Source organism: Vicia villosa, linkage group LG7 (genome assembly GCF_029867415.1).
Source record: "Vicia villosa cultivar HV-30 ecotype Madison, WI linkage group LG7, Vvil1.0, whole genome shotgun sequence".
Taxonomy (NCBI): Eukaryota; Viridiplantae; Streptophyta; class Magnoliopsida; order Fabales; family Fabaceae; genus Vicia; species Vicia villosa.
In genome coordinates, this window is record NC_081186.1 from 123,607,883 (window position 1) to 123,625,144 (window position 17,262).

The following is a 17,262-nucleotide window of genomic DNA, read 5'->3' on the forward strand; positions in this document are numbered from 1 at the left end:
CATCCGACATCGTGACTGAGTGATAAGCTGGGCTTTCGGATTTCTCTTAAGTCATTACAAATAAACAAAATTTGGAGAATATTATGCAATCCAATCTGGCGCCAAGTTTGAGCATAAAAGATTTTATCTTTTTTTAAGATTTTCATAGTTTCTAAATATGGAGAATATTTAGGAAACTAATTATTAAAGACCTATTTTTATGGAGAAGATGTTAAAGATATTTAGCAGTCTTCATGATGTGTTTTGATGCCCAAATCCAGTTTAAATGTTTTCTTTAAATATAAGACTACAAATCTAATAAGAATGCACATATATTAATAAGCTAAGAAGAACTACAAATCCAGTTTAGATGTTTTCTTATAGTAAGCTAAGAAGAACTAAGTTAATAAGTCTTTAATAGATATTTCAAAGAGGTCAAGATTATGAGTGGAGTTAATAAAAATAAAAGTTAAAATAAATACACAAGAGAGATAATAATGCAAATGAATAAAAGTTCACATTAATAGAAATCAATTTCTGCTAGTTACTTGTGTAGGAAAAAAGCTTTAACATATATTAAGATAAAATAGAGGAAATTTTTCATTGTCTAATCCCTTAGAAACCTATTGTCCAGGATTAATTTTTACTGATATCAAATTCAAAATTTCTAATAATATATCTCAAAGTTTTATATCCATTTAACATCTGCAAATTATAAATTTCTTTTTGAAATATTCAAATTTATAGGTTTTGCAATATGATCTTTCTAATAATCAATTTAGAGGGTACAAATGGGAAACAACCTACCCCAAAATATTGAAGACTTGACCCTAAGAAAATAGAATTGTAACAGTGTGGGAATACACTTGCACATAATCATACAAAACTGTAATTTTAAGCATACGACACGAAATAGATTATGCACAACTAGAAATGCGGCGTGCACAATGCAATTATAGAGAAACGCGCACAAACTAAAAATGCATAAATCACAAATGCATTGAACCAGTACTGTGAGTTATGTAGTAAACCAGAAACATTTAATCACGCAGAAGTGCAAAATCACATAAACCAGAAAAATCATGCAACAACATAAACAAAAATCAAATTGCAAGCACGCAACAGGAAAATTGAAAAACAAGAACACAAGAATTGATTACGGAATTCAGTCTACAAAGGGAGAGAACAACTCATTCATTGTCAATCATAAAATATGAATTAAGATTTCAAAATGAGAACCCTTTGAACAACCCATCATGAACAATCAACACACACAACCCTTTTAACCGCTCAAATTTTTGACAAAATATTAAACATCACGATGACTCCAGTAGTTTATGTCTTGACATTGAATAGAACTTTAAATTTTTGTTCTTTATGTAGGCAGCACCAAACACACAGTTGGGATCCCGCGAGAAAACAAAAAAGATCTATGAGTCATCATTTTACCGGCCTATATACATTCACTACACAAGTCAAAATGAACAAAAAAAATTATAAGTTCAATTATAATATAAGATTTTTATAATTTTTTTCACTGAAAGTAATTATAACCAAAGACATAAAAGAATGCATACAAAAACAAAATTACTAAACCAAAAACTGTTTCTTCAAAAAATTGAATGCACGTCTAACCTTAATCAATCTATGATGTCAAACTTTGTTGACGGAGAATTTTGGAGCAAAAAGTCCACTAGTAAATCAGGTATGAATGAAGATTGTTTCTTTTTCACTTTAAGCGACTTCAACTTACACAAGGAAGGCAGATGAATCTTGAATAAGTCAGGAACTAATGAAAAAACCTGAGCAAACAAGGTGTGTTAGTGTGAGATTAAAACAAGTAAAATCTTTTACAAAATTTATAAATACAATAGAAAAATACATATGCCAAAAAGTACCTGAAGAGTTGGTGAAGAAACTGTTATTGACTTAACATTAACAAGCTCAACCAGACAGTTGAGTAGAAACAACGGACATTTTGTAAAGTCTAACATCAAGCTTAGATCAATATCTATGTGTTTAATAGAAGACAAATTGCTTTTGCTCCCATAGAGTTTGTGAAAAGGAGAACCAATAAAAGAAAAAATACAAAGATTTGGAGTAGATAACTCAATTTCACAACAAGCATCGGGAGGATTATCACGGGTGACTATAGTTAAACGGAAAAGTGAGGTACTCAATATGCAGAGGTTTTCTAGGTGACAATCATCAATGATCAAAGTATTCAACTTATGTAATGTCGAAAAAGGCTCAACACGACCATCATCGCCAACAGGAAAGGCAAACGCATGCAGATGCTATTCCGTTAATGATGGCAAATTCAGAGAATAAGGAAATAGTTCTCTGATAGAATAAAAGTTAGGGTGAAAAAGTTTAAAAGATGTCAAAGTGTGAGATGAAAATAATGTCCGAGGAAAATGTTGAATGTTACATGAGACATAGATGTCTAAGTGTTGGACATTATGTGAAATGCCATAATTAATGACCCTTTTGAGTAGGCGAGGTTGGACTCCACCATTACGGTAAAAAGTGAGAGTATGTAGTGCGGTTGAATTAACTCGAAGAGACAATATCTGAGTTACTAATGGAGTGAAATCCTTGAAATACTTAAAGGTTAAGGAGTTTAATCAAAGAGTGGGAAGAATCTTCCAAAGATGGTGCCATCTTGGGGACAGAATGCAAGTTTGAACTGCACGTTTGGAAGGTAAAAAGGATAGAATGAGAAGAAGAACGCAACCTGGTAAATCACTTAATCTGTCTTTGCTCTCTAGCCTTTCTCTCTCTTTTCTGACCAACAGTTCTATAAGAAAAATGGGAAATAAAAACAATAACTTTGAGGTGTTATTAAGAAAACTGATAATTATCTTGGAAATGAAATTGATTAGAGAAATAAGAATACATATGATGAATGGTGAAATAGGATTTTAAAGAACGCAATCGTGATAGTCACCTTTCGCCGCTGCTTTTCACCGTCCGAGAGTGCTAATGGGATTTTCCAGTGTTTCTTTGTGTTGGTGTGCGGCAAGAGGGACTTATTTATTTAAGTAGTAAATTTCAAATTTTATACTAAACATTCTATGTTTCAAATATTCTTTTTTTTAAATAAAAAAGCATGTGTTAGATTAATTGGTGTCAATGTATGAGTCATATGCATGTGTCAATTTCATTGACATTTATCTATATTTATTAAATGCATAAATCAATTGGTTTGACGCCAATGTGTATTCATTTTTATTTTATTTCTTATATGCATGCATCAGTTGGTCTAATGCTAAAAGACACTTTTGAAAGTACGCGCCAATTTGTCTAACGTATACTCTTTGTTTAACTTTTTTTGTTTAAAATATGAGTAGTTTAGTATATACTGTAGTTGTTGAGAAAGATAGTTATTTTAAAATTTAAGTTGTGAAATATGATTATTTTATAAAAGAATTATGGAAATCGTTTGTAAAAGAAGGTATTTGACAAAATAATAATTACAAAAGTAAATTTTATTCTTTTCTTCCATATTATACTATTTATATCTCTTGTATTAAAATATACATTATTCTTCTCTTTTATATAAAATATATTATATTCAGTATTTTAATAATATTTAATAAATTTAATAATATTTAAAAAATTTGCATTTTAATTAACAATTTAATCATCACGATGTCATACATATATGCAATATAATGGAGTAAATAGAATATGGATTGATGGAACAAAGTTGGACTCCTTTATTACCTCAGTAGTGATATAAGGAGATGAGGGATGTGGGGGAAGATAATTAAAGGTGAGGTCAAGGGTATGAGGAGGTTTTAGAGAAGTGGCTTGTTGAGTGGAAAGGTAGGGAAATTGTGTTTCAAAGAAAATGGTGTTCCTAGAAACAAAGATTTGTTTAGATTGGAGATTAGATAGAATATGACCCTTAACTCTTGGTTTTAAAACTAGATGTAAACATTTGCGAGGCCTGGGATCAAGTTCCGGTCTATTATGTCTAGGGGTGGAGGTTAAGGCTAAGCATCCGAAAACTTTGTTAATTCTTTAAGTTTCTATGATTGGCGTTAATATTAAGTAAAACAAATTAGACAACAACATGTTAGATAGATTGTTTCAACATGTAGAATATATATGCTAAAATCTAGTTTAGATGTGTGCTTTAAATAGAAGACTACAAATCTAATAGGATTTCATAGAACGCAATCGTGTATTTATTATACGCATGAATCAATTGGTTTGACGCCAATGTGTATTTATTTTTATTTTATTTGTTATATGCATGCGTCAATTGGTCTGATGCTAAAATATAGTTTTGAAAGTACGCGCCAATTAGTCTAACGTATACTCTTTGTTGAAATTTTTTTGTTTAAAATATGAGTAGTTCAGTATATACTATATTTGTTGAGAAAGATAGGTATTTTAAAATTTAAGTGCGGATTATGATTATTTTAAAAACGTATAATGAAAATTGCTTGTCAAAGAAGGTATTTGACAAAATAATTATTAAAAAAGTAAATTATATTTCTTTCCTCCCTTAGAGATTCATATTAAAATATACATTCTTCTTCTCTTATATATAAAATATATTATATTCAATAGTTTAATAAAATTTAGTAAATTTTTATAAAAGAATTAGCAATTGAATCATCACACCAATAACACACAATGGTTTTGCATTTTAATTAACAATTTAATCATCATGATGTCATACATATTTTCACTATAATGGAGTAAATAGAATATGGATAGATGGAACAAAATCAGACTCCTTTAATTTCTCTAGAAAGGTGTATGTCAGATGTGGGGGGGGGGGGGGGTTGCAAGTTCAGTAGTGATATGAGGATATGAGGGGTGTGGGAAAAGATAATTAAAGGTGAAGTCAAGCTAAGTGGTAGGAGGAGGTTTAGAAGAAGTGGTTTGTTGAGTGGAAAGGTAGGGAAATCGTGTTTCAAAGAAAATGGTGTTCTTAGAAACAAATATTTGTTTCGATTGGAGATAAAATAGGATATGACCCTTGACTCCTGGTTTGAAACATATATGTAAACATTTGCGAAATCTAGGATCAAGTTTCAATCTATTATGTCTAGGGGTAGAGGTGAAGTCTAAGCATCTGAAGACTTTAATTATGGAATAGTCAAGTTTAGTGTTGTAAAGGTTTTGAAAGGGGTAGAGAAGTTTAAAAGCTTGAAAGGTAATCTGTTGATGAGATGAATAGCACGGAAAAGGGCATGAGCCCAAAAAGGTTTAGGTAGATGAGATTCTAGGAGTAAAGCACGTATGACATTGAAAAGATGTTGGTGCTTACGTTCTGCAATTCCATTTTGTTAGGGGTATCACGAAAAGAGGTTTGATGAATGATCCCATTTGATTGACAAAAGTTTTTCATGAGAAATTCGAGGCCATTGTCGTACTTTATTATCCTGGTAGTTTTTTGAAATTGAGTTTTGAGAAATTTTAGAAAACATTCAATTAAATGGGAAGCTTCCGATTTGAATTTCATTAAAAAAATCCAGCATAATCTGTTGGGATCGTCCACTATGGTAAGAAAATATTTATAACTAAAATGGGAGGGGGTCGAAATAGGACCCCAAATATCCATGTGGACAAGATCAAAATATGATTAAGATGTATTAATGTTATTATACAAAGGATGCCTTTTCTGTTTAGCCAAAAAAAAGTATCATAGACAGTAGCAGATTTAGAATTAATGTGTAGAGGAAAAACTTTATTAATATGGGACAAAATGTCATAAGGGTGACCAAGGCGATTATGCCATAAGTCTCAAGGATTCACAATGTTATTACAAGTATTAAATTGAATCTTGTTGTCATTTATTGGGTGATTAAGGTGGTGATTTGTGGGAATAGTGGGGTAAGTGAGAATGTATAAGCCACGGGATTACTCAATTGTTCCAATCATCTTCAAGATAAGAATTTCATGTATTAAACAATCAGAAGAGTTGAAATGAATGGTACAGTTGAGGGAAGAGGCTAATCTAGGCATAGAGATAAGATTAGTATGTATTTCAGAAATGTAAAAGACATTATTAAGATGAAAATAATTGTTTCAATACACGATGCCAGATTGGTGAGTTTTAGTTGTGGCTCCATTAGGGAGCTTGATGGTTATATGATTAATCTCTATTAGGTGTGTGAAAACATAATTGAGGTGGGAGACATGATTAGTAGCCCTAGTATCCAAAATGTAGGTAGTATTAATAGAACTAAGGGATACGTTAGAAGTGCCTGAAGTGGGAGGGTTTTTTATGTGCAACTGAGGGATAGTATTTGGAGTGGCACCAGTATGTTATTGAAGCATAACCAGCAGATATTTTTGTTGGTCTGTGGTAAATATGGCCGCAATCGTCTCTGAAGATGTTGAAGCAGAGGCTTCATCTGCACTAAGATTTAGAGAATCATCAGAGGCTTAAGTAAGGTGCATCTTCTTCACATGTGGAGGGAGGTCATGCTTCTTAAAACACACTTCAATCGTATGACCCAATTTTTTGCAGTATGAGAAAATTTTGAAGCCTTTGCCATGACATGAGCTGTATTTTTTGGAAGTAGTCTCTTAAGACTGATGTTTGGAAGCAGATTTGTTGAATTGAGCCACGAGTTTGTCATTTTCAATAGGAAGAGTATATTGCAGTTCCGGAAAGATCAACATGGAGAAGACTTTATTGATAGGGGAAGAGGCTGCATCACCATTATTTGGGACCGAACTGCGGCATATTGTTCATTGAACCCTTTTAAGAATCAGATGACCTGATCATTGTCTTTGTAGCATTTGATTTTGGAAAAAATCAAACTTGAGCAGATAATGGTACATATACAAGTAGGTAGATGGAAAAATTTGTCAAGCTCCTGCCATATTTTCTTGAGCATAGTGAAGTACTAAGTGGTGTTTTGGTCACCTTTTCGAAGATAATATATTTCCTCTTGAAGTCCTGAGATCCAGAAGATATCTCCTTGGTGATGAAGGAGTGAAAAACACTTAGAAAGGGGGATTGAATAAGGGTTGTTTCTAAAAAAGGCAGATAAAAATAATCACACAGTTATTTTTATCTTGGTTCGTTGTTAATCAAACTACTCCAGTCCACCCCTTACAGAGTGATTTACCTCAACTGAGGATTTAATCCACTAATCAACCTTGATTACAATGATGTTCCACTTAGACAACTTCTAAGTCTTCTAGAGTATACATATCACAACTTGATCACTCTAGGAATTTCCTTTTACAAATAGTAAACAATATTACAAGAGTTTAATGTGTTTCTTAATAAGCTATAATCACAAAGTGATTTTTCTCTCAAGATTAAGTTCTAACATTCACTAAGATATTACAATATTTGTGAGGTTGAAGATGAAGTTTCTTTGATGTTTGTGTGAAAACTTTGTGAATCAATTTGACAACGTAAGTACTCTCAGCGCATGTGTTGTGTAACGTTTTCAACAAGCAGAACTTCTCATTTATAGGCAGTGATAAAAGGGACCGTTGAATAGCATTAAATGCTTTACGTGAATAGTACACTGCTACATTTAATGTTTTACTCTTTTGTCAACTACCTCGAGCCTTGTTTCAACTGCTCTTGTTGACTTTGCCTTTTGTAGCTTCTAACATTCCTTTTGTCAGTCAGACAGATTTGACGTTGTACCTTTTGCCATCTTCTGATGCCTCCCAGATCATGTTTTAATTTTCTCAAGACCATTTTCTGATGTCTTCTAGACCATGTTCTGATGAAGCCATCCAGATCTTCTGGGTCAGAGCTTCTGAGTGATGATTTAGTGCATACTCTTTTAGACTTTTCCTGAAATGGAAAACGTGAATAATTAGAGTACCACATTGTCTTATACAAAATTCATATATAATGTTATCATCAAAACTAGAAATATTGATCAGAACATTTCATGTTCTAACAATCTCCCCCTTTTTGATGATGACAAAAACATACAGAATTGATATGAATTTGTATCCAGAATATCAGATGAAAAAGACAATACACAGATATAGCATAAAAGCATATTAATCAGAGTGTGTGAATATGTCTCCCCTGAGATTAACAATCTCCCCTGATATTAATACTAGAATAATTTATAAATAAAAGACTTCCCTGAGTATTTTCCATTTCATACGAGACTTTCACGTTGAGCTTTATCTTCAGATGATTTAGAGCTTTCTTTCAGAGCTTCCATTGGACAGCTTCAAAGCTTTGAATTTTTCTTTAGAACACTTAGCTTATCAGAGCATCAAAGTAGATTGCTTCAGAACTTTGCAATTTCTTGTATCAGAGCATTAACTTTTTTTGTTTCAAATCTTTGGAAGATTTTCTCAAGATACGTTTCTCCCCTTTTTGAATTTTTTCAGATTATCACATTCCTGCAAAACTATCAGAGACAAAAAACTTGCAATTTTTGTTAGGAATGTTGAGACTTATGCCCATCAACTGATATAATAAATCAATTCAAATAATACGTTTCTCCCCCTTTTTGTCATAACATCAAAAAGCATATATATAAAAGATTCAGATGAAAGACACAAAATATGAAAGAAGAAATTTCATTGATAAATCAGAAGGAAGTACATAGCAGATACAGACAAGAAAAGAAAACTACTAAAGACACAAGACACAGATTAAGTCTGGGTAAGCTTAGAGGCTAAGGATGCTAGCAGATTCTTGATCTCAGTAGTGCCTTCTGCCTGCTTCTTGGAAGCTTCTTCATATCTTTGCATCCAAGTCTTGAACTCAGCATTTGTTTCATCCTGCTGTGCCAGACGACTGAATACAGTTGCTTGATTTTGCTGAAGTTCCTTTAGAGTATCCAACACTACAGAAGTTGAAGGGACAACAGTTGGAGCAGAGGCTGGAACAATTTGATCAGCAACAGGGTTCTCCTTGAACCAATCGAACAACGTCTCCATTTCTCCAGTCAGAACTGCAAATTCCTTAGGAGTAACCAGAGGCTTGTTTGGAGTCCAGACTATCAAGGGGATAGGGTTATCAAGTTCTATATCATCAGAATCCAACTCCATCTCATCAACATACTGAGCTTCCTCCAGAGGTTTCTAGTTCAAGATGGGGTGAAAATACTTGCCATCACCATACTCTAGAGGCAGTCCAGCAGGACCAGGAGCAGCGGCAAGACAGTCATTCTGGAGATCCAAAAATATGTTTGCACATCCTTAGAGAAAGCCTTCCAGAGCTTTCCAGCAGCCACATGATCCAGCTTAGATTTATAGGTAGTCTTCAGATAATCTAACCCAGACTGTACCTTATGTTTTAACAATTGAAAACGAATATCAACAGAAGGTGGGGGTGGGTTGTGTAACACCCCATAATTTCAGTTTACTAATTTAATTTGGATTTAAATTAAATAATTGGAATTTTAGTATTTTTATTTGGAATTATTTGGAAAATGGTGAAATATTGACATTTGGGCCTAGAGTGGTGATTAGCAGAAGAGGGGGTGTTGACTAAGCAAGCCCATTATAATATTTATTTTATTTTTCATAAAATAAGGAATTTGGGGAAAAGAGGAAGGAGAAGCAGGAACTGAGTCTGAAGAAAGGAGAACACGTGAAAGTGAGAAGAGCCAAAGGGGAAGAGAACCTTCGAAGTTCGACTCTGAGGTAAGGGGGGATTCTTCGGGTTAGTATTCCTTATGTGATTGTAGGTAGTATGATTGATTAGGATTGTTGTCTAGTTCAATCGTACGTGTCGGGTTTGGGAATTTTGTTAGGTTTTGATAATCTTGTATGAATTGGCATGATTTTGTTGATACTTGTGATATATGATGTTAATACATGTCAATAACTTGTTTGAAATGTGTAATTGTGTGAAAAACAATGATATTTGTGTGTATGTTCGTATGTACCTGAAATTGGGGTATTGGGATATGGTAAATGCTGTCAAAATGGTGATTTTTGCTGTGCAGGTACGTAGGAACCGGTTCCCATGTGGGACGAACCGGTTCCCCCTTGTAAAAACAGAGAAATATGGGTTCTGGGTAGCTGGGAACCGGTTCCCATGTAGGGACAACCCGGTTCCCCATAGTAAAAACCAGAGACGAGACTTTTGAAGCTGCCAGGAACCGGTTCCCACGTAGGGACAACCCCGTTCCTGCAGCACTTTTCCTAAAAATGTTTTATCTTTGAAAACTCATAACTTTTGATCTGAGTATCCGATTTATGTGCCGTTTTGGGCGTTGCGAAGCTAATGAGATGCTTTATCTGATGAATTGATAAAATGGACAATAGTCAACTTTACTTTTTAAACTCGATTTAATTATTAATGAATTGAAAGATAGTATATGTATATGTGCTTATATATATGACTATTGATGCATGTTCTGTATTGGTGATGAGATTGTGATATTCATTGGGTGATGTTGGTTTATAACATGTCGTAAATGAATACATGTTTTGTGATTATGTTGTTGGGTTGTTTTGATAATTGGTTACATTGTGTGCAATGATGTTAGATGTAACGATGTATGAACGTGGTGATGATTGATGATTTATGAAAGTTAATATACTGTTAATATTAACATGTGAACTGTGGTGAATGTATGTGTGATATGTTTGTATGAATGCTAAGAATATATACATGCTTATTGGTGATGATTTGGTGATGATAATGAGACGATGTGTTACATCGGATTGGTGATGTTGTAAGCATGTTATATGTTGCATTCATTGGCATACATTTTTGGTGATGGATCCCGGTGATGAAAGTGGATCAAAATGGTGAGCATGATTCCCAGTGTGTGGAATCGGTGCTGGATATTTTGGTGAGCATGATTCCCAGTGTGTGGAATCGGTGCTGGATATTTGGTGAGCATGATTCCCTGTGTGTGGAATCGGTGCTGGTTAAACTGTATCTCAGTGATGAGGATATCAGTTGGATGGGTATATCCCATGTATGGTACCACATGCATAGTGTCAGTTTAATCATATGCATTGGTTATAACATGATTGGATGGAATTCAGTGTTATGCCTTGGTGTGTTTATATGATTGATGTATTAAGAATATGTTGTTAATATAACTTGATCATTGGTATAATTGATGAGTTGTGGGCCGATGGCCAATATTGTTGGATTGATGTTTACTTGTTGTAATAATTCTGATTATATGTATGATTGAGTGGATGATAATTACTATGAGATTTTATTGCTTATGATTGCATAATGCTTATTAATTCGAATGAAACTCACCCTTACTTTGATGATTTCAGATTAAGGATGTAGCGGCGTCTTGATTGGGTGAAGATAGCTTATAGGCTAGCCCTTAGTTCGTGTCGAGTCATGCTTTGATTGTAACACTGGGGAACGCTAGTTTAGAGACGAATTATTATGTCGGTCTTTGTTGTTTATAATTGTATTAGAGAACTTGCATGAATGATGATGAATATGCAATGTTATGAATTATAATCCGCTGTGTTGAACATGAATTGTATTTATGTTAAATGGTTCCTCGTGTGGCATGACAAATGACTATAGTATTTTATATTAAAGAAGTTGTGACATCCTTGTATTTCATGTTTACTCTGAATTTTTATTATATTTTTCCGTGGGGGTTTTAGAAGGGTGTTACAATAGTGGTATCAGAGCATAGTCGGTCCTTGTGACCAGAGTCTTGTTGTTATTTTCCTTTCGGTATGCGACATGTGTGTGAAACACTGTCGGTACTCAGTGTGTTCTAACTGTTGCTTGCTGAAGTGGGATTGAAACTAGTGGGGGAGAAGTCATGCTTCTCGGATATGTCTCAGATGCAAGATGTTAGAGAGATGCGTGGGGCAGTAGTACAAGAGTGTGGAGTTATTGTTTTCTGAAGCGAAGGTGACATGGACTGAAGACCGTGGTTGTTGTTCAGTCGGAGTGTCTCGGAGTAGATGATGGTTATTTCTGAGAAATGGAATTTGGAAGTTGTGATGCCTCAAGTGCTACTGACGTACTGCGATGTTGTTGTATGAGTAGCCCTATGTAAAAGGTTGTTGTTGAAGCAGTGATTAAAAGAAGTATTGTCGTAGACCTTGTCGTAGGATTACTAGTAAGTAATTGAGATGATGGGAGAGGTTATCGATGTTGTTGAGAAAGTTTCGAAGTGCGAGTAATGCAAAGAGACGAATATGATCTCAAGGATAAGAAGGTTGATGATGGCGTACATGAATTTGGTTTCAGGATGTTGCAGAAATCGAACTTCAGCGATGAAATGTGTTGTTTAAGTTATAAGAAGTTTGGAAGCGAAGAGATGTGATAAGATGATGTTAATAATGAGATTAATTTGAAAAGAATGAGTTTTGGAGTAGAATTTCCGTAAGCAAATCGCAGGAAGATTGCTGAATTGTTATGAAATTTCGAAAATTCATAACTGGAGTTCTGGACATCCGATTTGAGTTCCGTTTGAAGCGTCGGAAAGCTAACGAGATGAACTTTGTTATAAAAATGGTTGCAGCAGCTGTAACATGTTTAATTGTGTCAGGATGATGTTAGAAAGAGGTGAAGTTACGGTTACACTTGTCCTTAGAACTAGATTGTTCGTTGGTGCGACATGGGATGTCAGTGTCAGAGTTGAACAGAATAAAGGAATAATGAGGAGGCTTGTTGAGAAGCAATTTTAGGAATTAAGTGTACCATTTGCGGAGTTTTGGAAATATCATTTAAGGTGTCGCTGCATGGTGTCGGTATTGTATTTTGGATAACAATTAGAAACATTCATATCTTGAGCTCTAAGTATCGGATTAGAGTGTCGTTTGAGACTACGAAGAGGTGAAATTATGTTCTACCTTATGGGAGAGTTATAAATACCATAGACTGGTCCTATGAGGAGATATGATGATGTCGGTTAAATAAGCACGAACAAGTGTTGAATAGGAATGCCTATTACCGCGATTGTTCGGAACGAAGTCGAGTAGAATATGTCGTTGATGAATAAGATGATAAAGATGATTTAAGTATTAATGGATTTGAGCGATGATGGAATCAGTAGAAAAAAAAGTGAAATAGACTTTGGAACCATCTGTGGTATATTGTGATGCGTCGTTGATGGGTTTGGATGGTGTATTGATGTAAAACCAGTAAGTAGTAACTTATGCGTCGGGACGATTGAAAGCGCAGTAAAGTAATTATCTGACTCATGATTTAGAATTGGCAGCCATGGTTTTGTTTTGATGTTGCAGTGACATTATTTGTATGGTTGAGATTGGAAGTGTTTAGTGATCATAAGAGTCTGGAGTACCTGTTTGATCAGCAAGGGCTTAATGTGAAGCAATAGACATGGTTAGATTTTTCTTGGATTATCATCTTGGTGAGGAAGATGTTGTGTCAATGCACTGAGTAGGGAACCTCTAAAAAGATCGATGCTGATGGAGAAAGAGTTGGATTTAATTGAACAATTCAGAGAATTAAGTTTGGTATGAGAAGGTGCTCCTAATAATGTTAGATTGGGTATACTGAAACTGACTAATGGTATTCTAGACGAGAATAGAGAAAGTCAGAAAGCTGATGTTGAGTTGATCGATAAGTCGACTTTGGATTACCAAGGTAAAGATGACGGACTCAGAATTGACGAGGATGGTATAATGAGGTTGGTGGTCGCTGTTGTGTTCCGCGTGTTACCGGGTTGAGAAAGAATATTCTAGAAGAAGGACACCATAGAGAATTATTAGACTATGACAATGTTAATGAGTTTGGGTGCAAACTCGGAAAAGACGCTATTATGTAGTAACAACGGTCTATGCTTAAATATGATTGTCGGCTATCTATTGACAAATTGAGGACTTGATCACCCTTAATCTCTTGTTGATAATAGGCGGAATTATAAAGATAGTATAAGATTGCTTGTTACCTTAATGGTATAAGATGTGATGAATGCTGAGATGTGAGAATGACCACTCGCCATATTGTGGGAACTTATGAGGAAGTGATTATGAAGGGGTGCAAAGCATTGGACGGTGACTTAAGACGAGTAGTCGTAGTCGTACAGCGAAAGTATGATGTAAAGTGGTGTTATGAGTGCTACTCGTGAGCAGTGAGAATTAATATGTCGGGGTTCTACATGGAGAATATATGTTGATCTATAGGTTGGATTTGGAATCTCGTAGACATAAGGATGTCGTGCCAAAGGATTAGAACCCTTTTGAATAATTGCCGAGATGATGGATATCCTATTATGGTTGAATGTAGTTAATGAGTATGTGTTCGGAGAAGTTAAGACAACGAGTTGATACTATGTAATGCCATAATAATTTTGTACTGTTGTAAGGTGTTATGTAAATTTCTAAATATAATGAGGGATTATACTCTACGAAGGACGAAGTTGATTTGATTCTTAGTGGAGAGTGGGACTCAGTTGAGCTATCTTGTAAGCAATGGTATATTGAGGATGATGAGCTATGTAATTATAACTACTGATGTGTGCTTGATCCGATAGTGGGAATGTTTTTAATAGATGAAGTAACTCGGGAATTTGCTCTGAGTAAGTGTAAGTATTACTTTATCGCTCAATTGCAAGAGTGTGCCTAAGGTTGGTACGTGAGTAAATGGAATCTATTAATACAGTGTTGATCAGTTGCGATCATACCATGGATCGTGTAATTGTATTATTCAGTTGTTGAGCGTATTGTATGGGACGCACCTCGAAGTTTCATTGTTGTTAACCGTTGGAGTTATAGCGAGTGGTACACCTGGGGATGGTCAAATGCGACGTAAGAGCTGAGATTGAATGCATGAGACATGCTTATGTTGGTTATGTCAGATGAACTTGGAGATTCGACTAAGAAAGTGTTAACGGAGAATGGGAGAGTCAAATGAAGTACTCCTATCCCGAGACTTTTCGTCTAAGGTATGTTTTCGAGGACGAAAACTCTTTTAGTGGGGGAGAGTTGTAACACCCCATAATTTCAGTTTACTAATTTAATTTGGATTTAAATTAAATAATTGGAATTTTAGTATTTTTATTTGGAATTATTTGGAAAATGGTGAAATATTGACATTTGGGCCTAGAGTGGTGATTAGCAGAAGAGGGGGTGTTGACTAAGCAAGCCCATTATAATATTTATTTTATTTTTCATAAAATAAGGAATTTGGGGAAAAGAGGAAGGAGAAGCAGGAACTGAGTCTGAAGAAAGGAGAACACGTGAAAGTGAGAAGAGCCAAAGGGGAAGAGAACCTTCGAAGTTCGACTCTGAGGTAAGGGGGGATTCTTCGGGTTAGTATTCCTTATGTGATTGTAGGTAGTATGATTGATTAGGATTGTTGTCTAGTTCAATCGTACGTGTCGGGTTTGGGAATTTTGTTAGGTTTTGATAATCTTGTATGAATTGGCATGATTTTGTTGATACTTGTGATATATGATGTTAATACATGTCAATAACTTGTTTGAAATGTGTAATTGTGTGAAAAACAATGATATTTGTGTGTATGTTCGTATGTACCTGAAATTGGGGTATTGGGATATGGTAAATGCTGTCAAAATGGTGATTTTTGCTGTGCAGGTACGTAGGAACCGGTTCCCATGTGGGACGAACCGGTTCCCCCTTGTAAAAACAGAGAAATATGGGTTCTGGGTAGCTGGGAACCGGTTCCCATGTAGGGACAACCCGGTTCCCCATAGTAAAAACCAGAGACGAGACTTTTGAAGCTGCCAGGAACCGGTTCCCACGTAGGGACAACCCCGTTCCTGCAGCACTTTTCCTAAAAATGTTTTATCTTTGAAAACTCATAACTTTTGATCTGAGTATCCGATTTATGTGCCGTTTTGGGCGTTGCGAAGCTAATGAGATGCTTTATCTGATGAATTGATAAAATGGACAATAGTCAACTTTACTTTTTAAACTCGATTTAATTATTAATGAATTGAAAGATAGTATATGTATATGTGCTTATATATATGACTATTGATGCATGTTCTGTATTGGTGATGAGATTGTGATATTCATTGGGTGATGTTGGTTTATAACATGTCGTAAATGAATACATGTTTTGTGATTATGTTGTTGGGTTGTTTTGATAATTGGTTACATTGTGTGCAATGATGTTAGATGTAACGATGTATGAACGTGGTGATGATTGATGATTTATGAAAGTTAATATACTGTTAATATTAACATGTGAACTGTGGTGAATGTATGTGTGATATGTTTGTATGAATGCTAAGAATATATACATGCTTATTGGTGATGATTTGGTGATGATAATGAGACGATGTGTTACATCGGATTGGTGATGTTGTAAGCATGTTATATGTTGCATTCATTGGCATACATTTTTGGTGATGGATCCCGGTGATGAAAGTGGATCAAAATGGTGAGCATGATTCCCAGTGTGTGGAATCGGTGCTGGATATTTTGGTGAGCATGATTCCCAGTGTGTGGAATCGGTGCTGGATATTTGGTGAGCATGATTCCCTGTGTGTGGAATCGGTGCTGGTTAAACTGTATCTCAGTGATGAGGATATCAGTTGGATGGGTATATCCCATGTATGGTACCACATGCATAGTGTCAGTTTAATCATATGCATTGGTTATAACATGATTGGATGGAATTCAGTGTTATGCCTTGGTGTGTTTATATGATTGATGTATTAAGAATATGTTGTTAATATAACTTGATCATTGGTATAATTGATGAGTTGTGGGCCGATGGCCAATATTGTTGGATTGATGTTTACTTGTTGTAATAATTCTGATTATATGTATGATTGAGTGGATGATAATTACTATGAGATTTTATTGCTTATGATTGCATAATGCTTATTAATTCGAATGAAACTCACCCTTACTTTGATGATTTCAGATTAAGGATGTAGCGGCGTCTTGATTGGGTGAAGATAGCTTATAGGCTAGCCCTTAGTTCGTGTCGAGTCATGCTCTGATTGTAACACTGGGGAACGCTAGTTTAGAGACGAATTATTATGTCGGTCTTTGTTGTTTATAATTGTATTAGAGAACTTGCATGAATGATGATGAATATGCAATGTTATGAATTATAATCCGCTGTGTTGAACATGAATTGTATTTATGTTAAATGGTTCCTCGTGTGGCATGACAAATGACTATAGTATTTTATATTAAAGAAGTTGTGACATCCTTGTATTTCATGTTTACTCTGAATTTTTATTATATTTTTCCGTGGGGGTTTTAGAAGGGTGTTACAGGTTGGGTCTGATGAAGGAAATTTGTTCATCTGGGTGAGAGATGAGATATGGTGCAGGGGGTCTTTCAAACAGAAGTGAAGTGTTTGAAGAGGATGTGAGGGGTGAGGATTCTGCTTCGTTGTCAGAGTCTAAGACTACAACAACT

At 34.9% G+C, this 17,262-nt stretch overlaps 1 pseudogene; it reads right to left on the reverse strand.

The window, feature by feature from the left end:
* Positions 1–1,619: 1,619 nt before the first annotated feature.
* LOC131620129 (F-box/FBD/LRR-repeat protein At3g26920-like) lies at positions 1,620–8,994 on the reverse strand (annotated as a pseudogene).
* Positions 8,995–17,262: the final 8,268 nt, after the last annotated feature.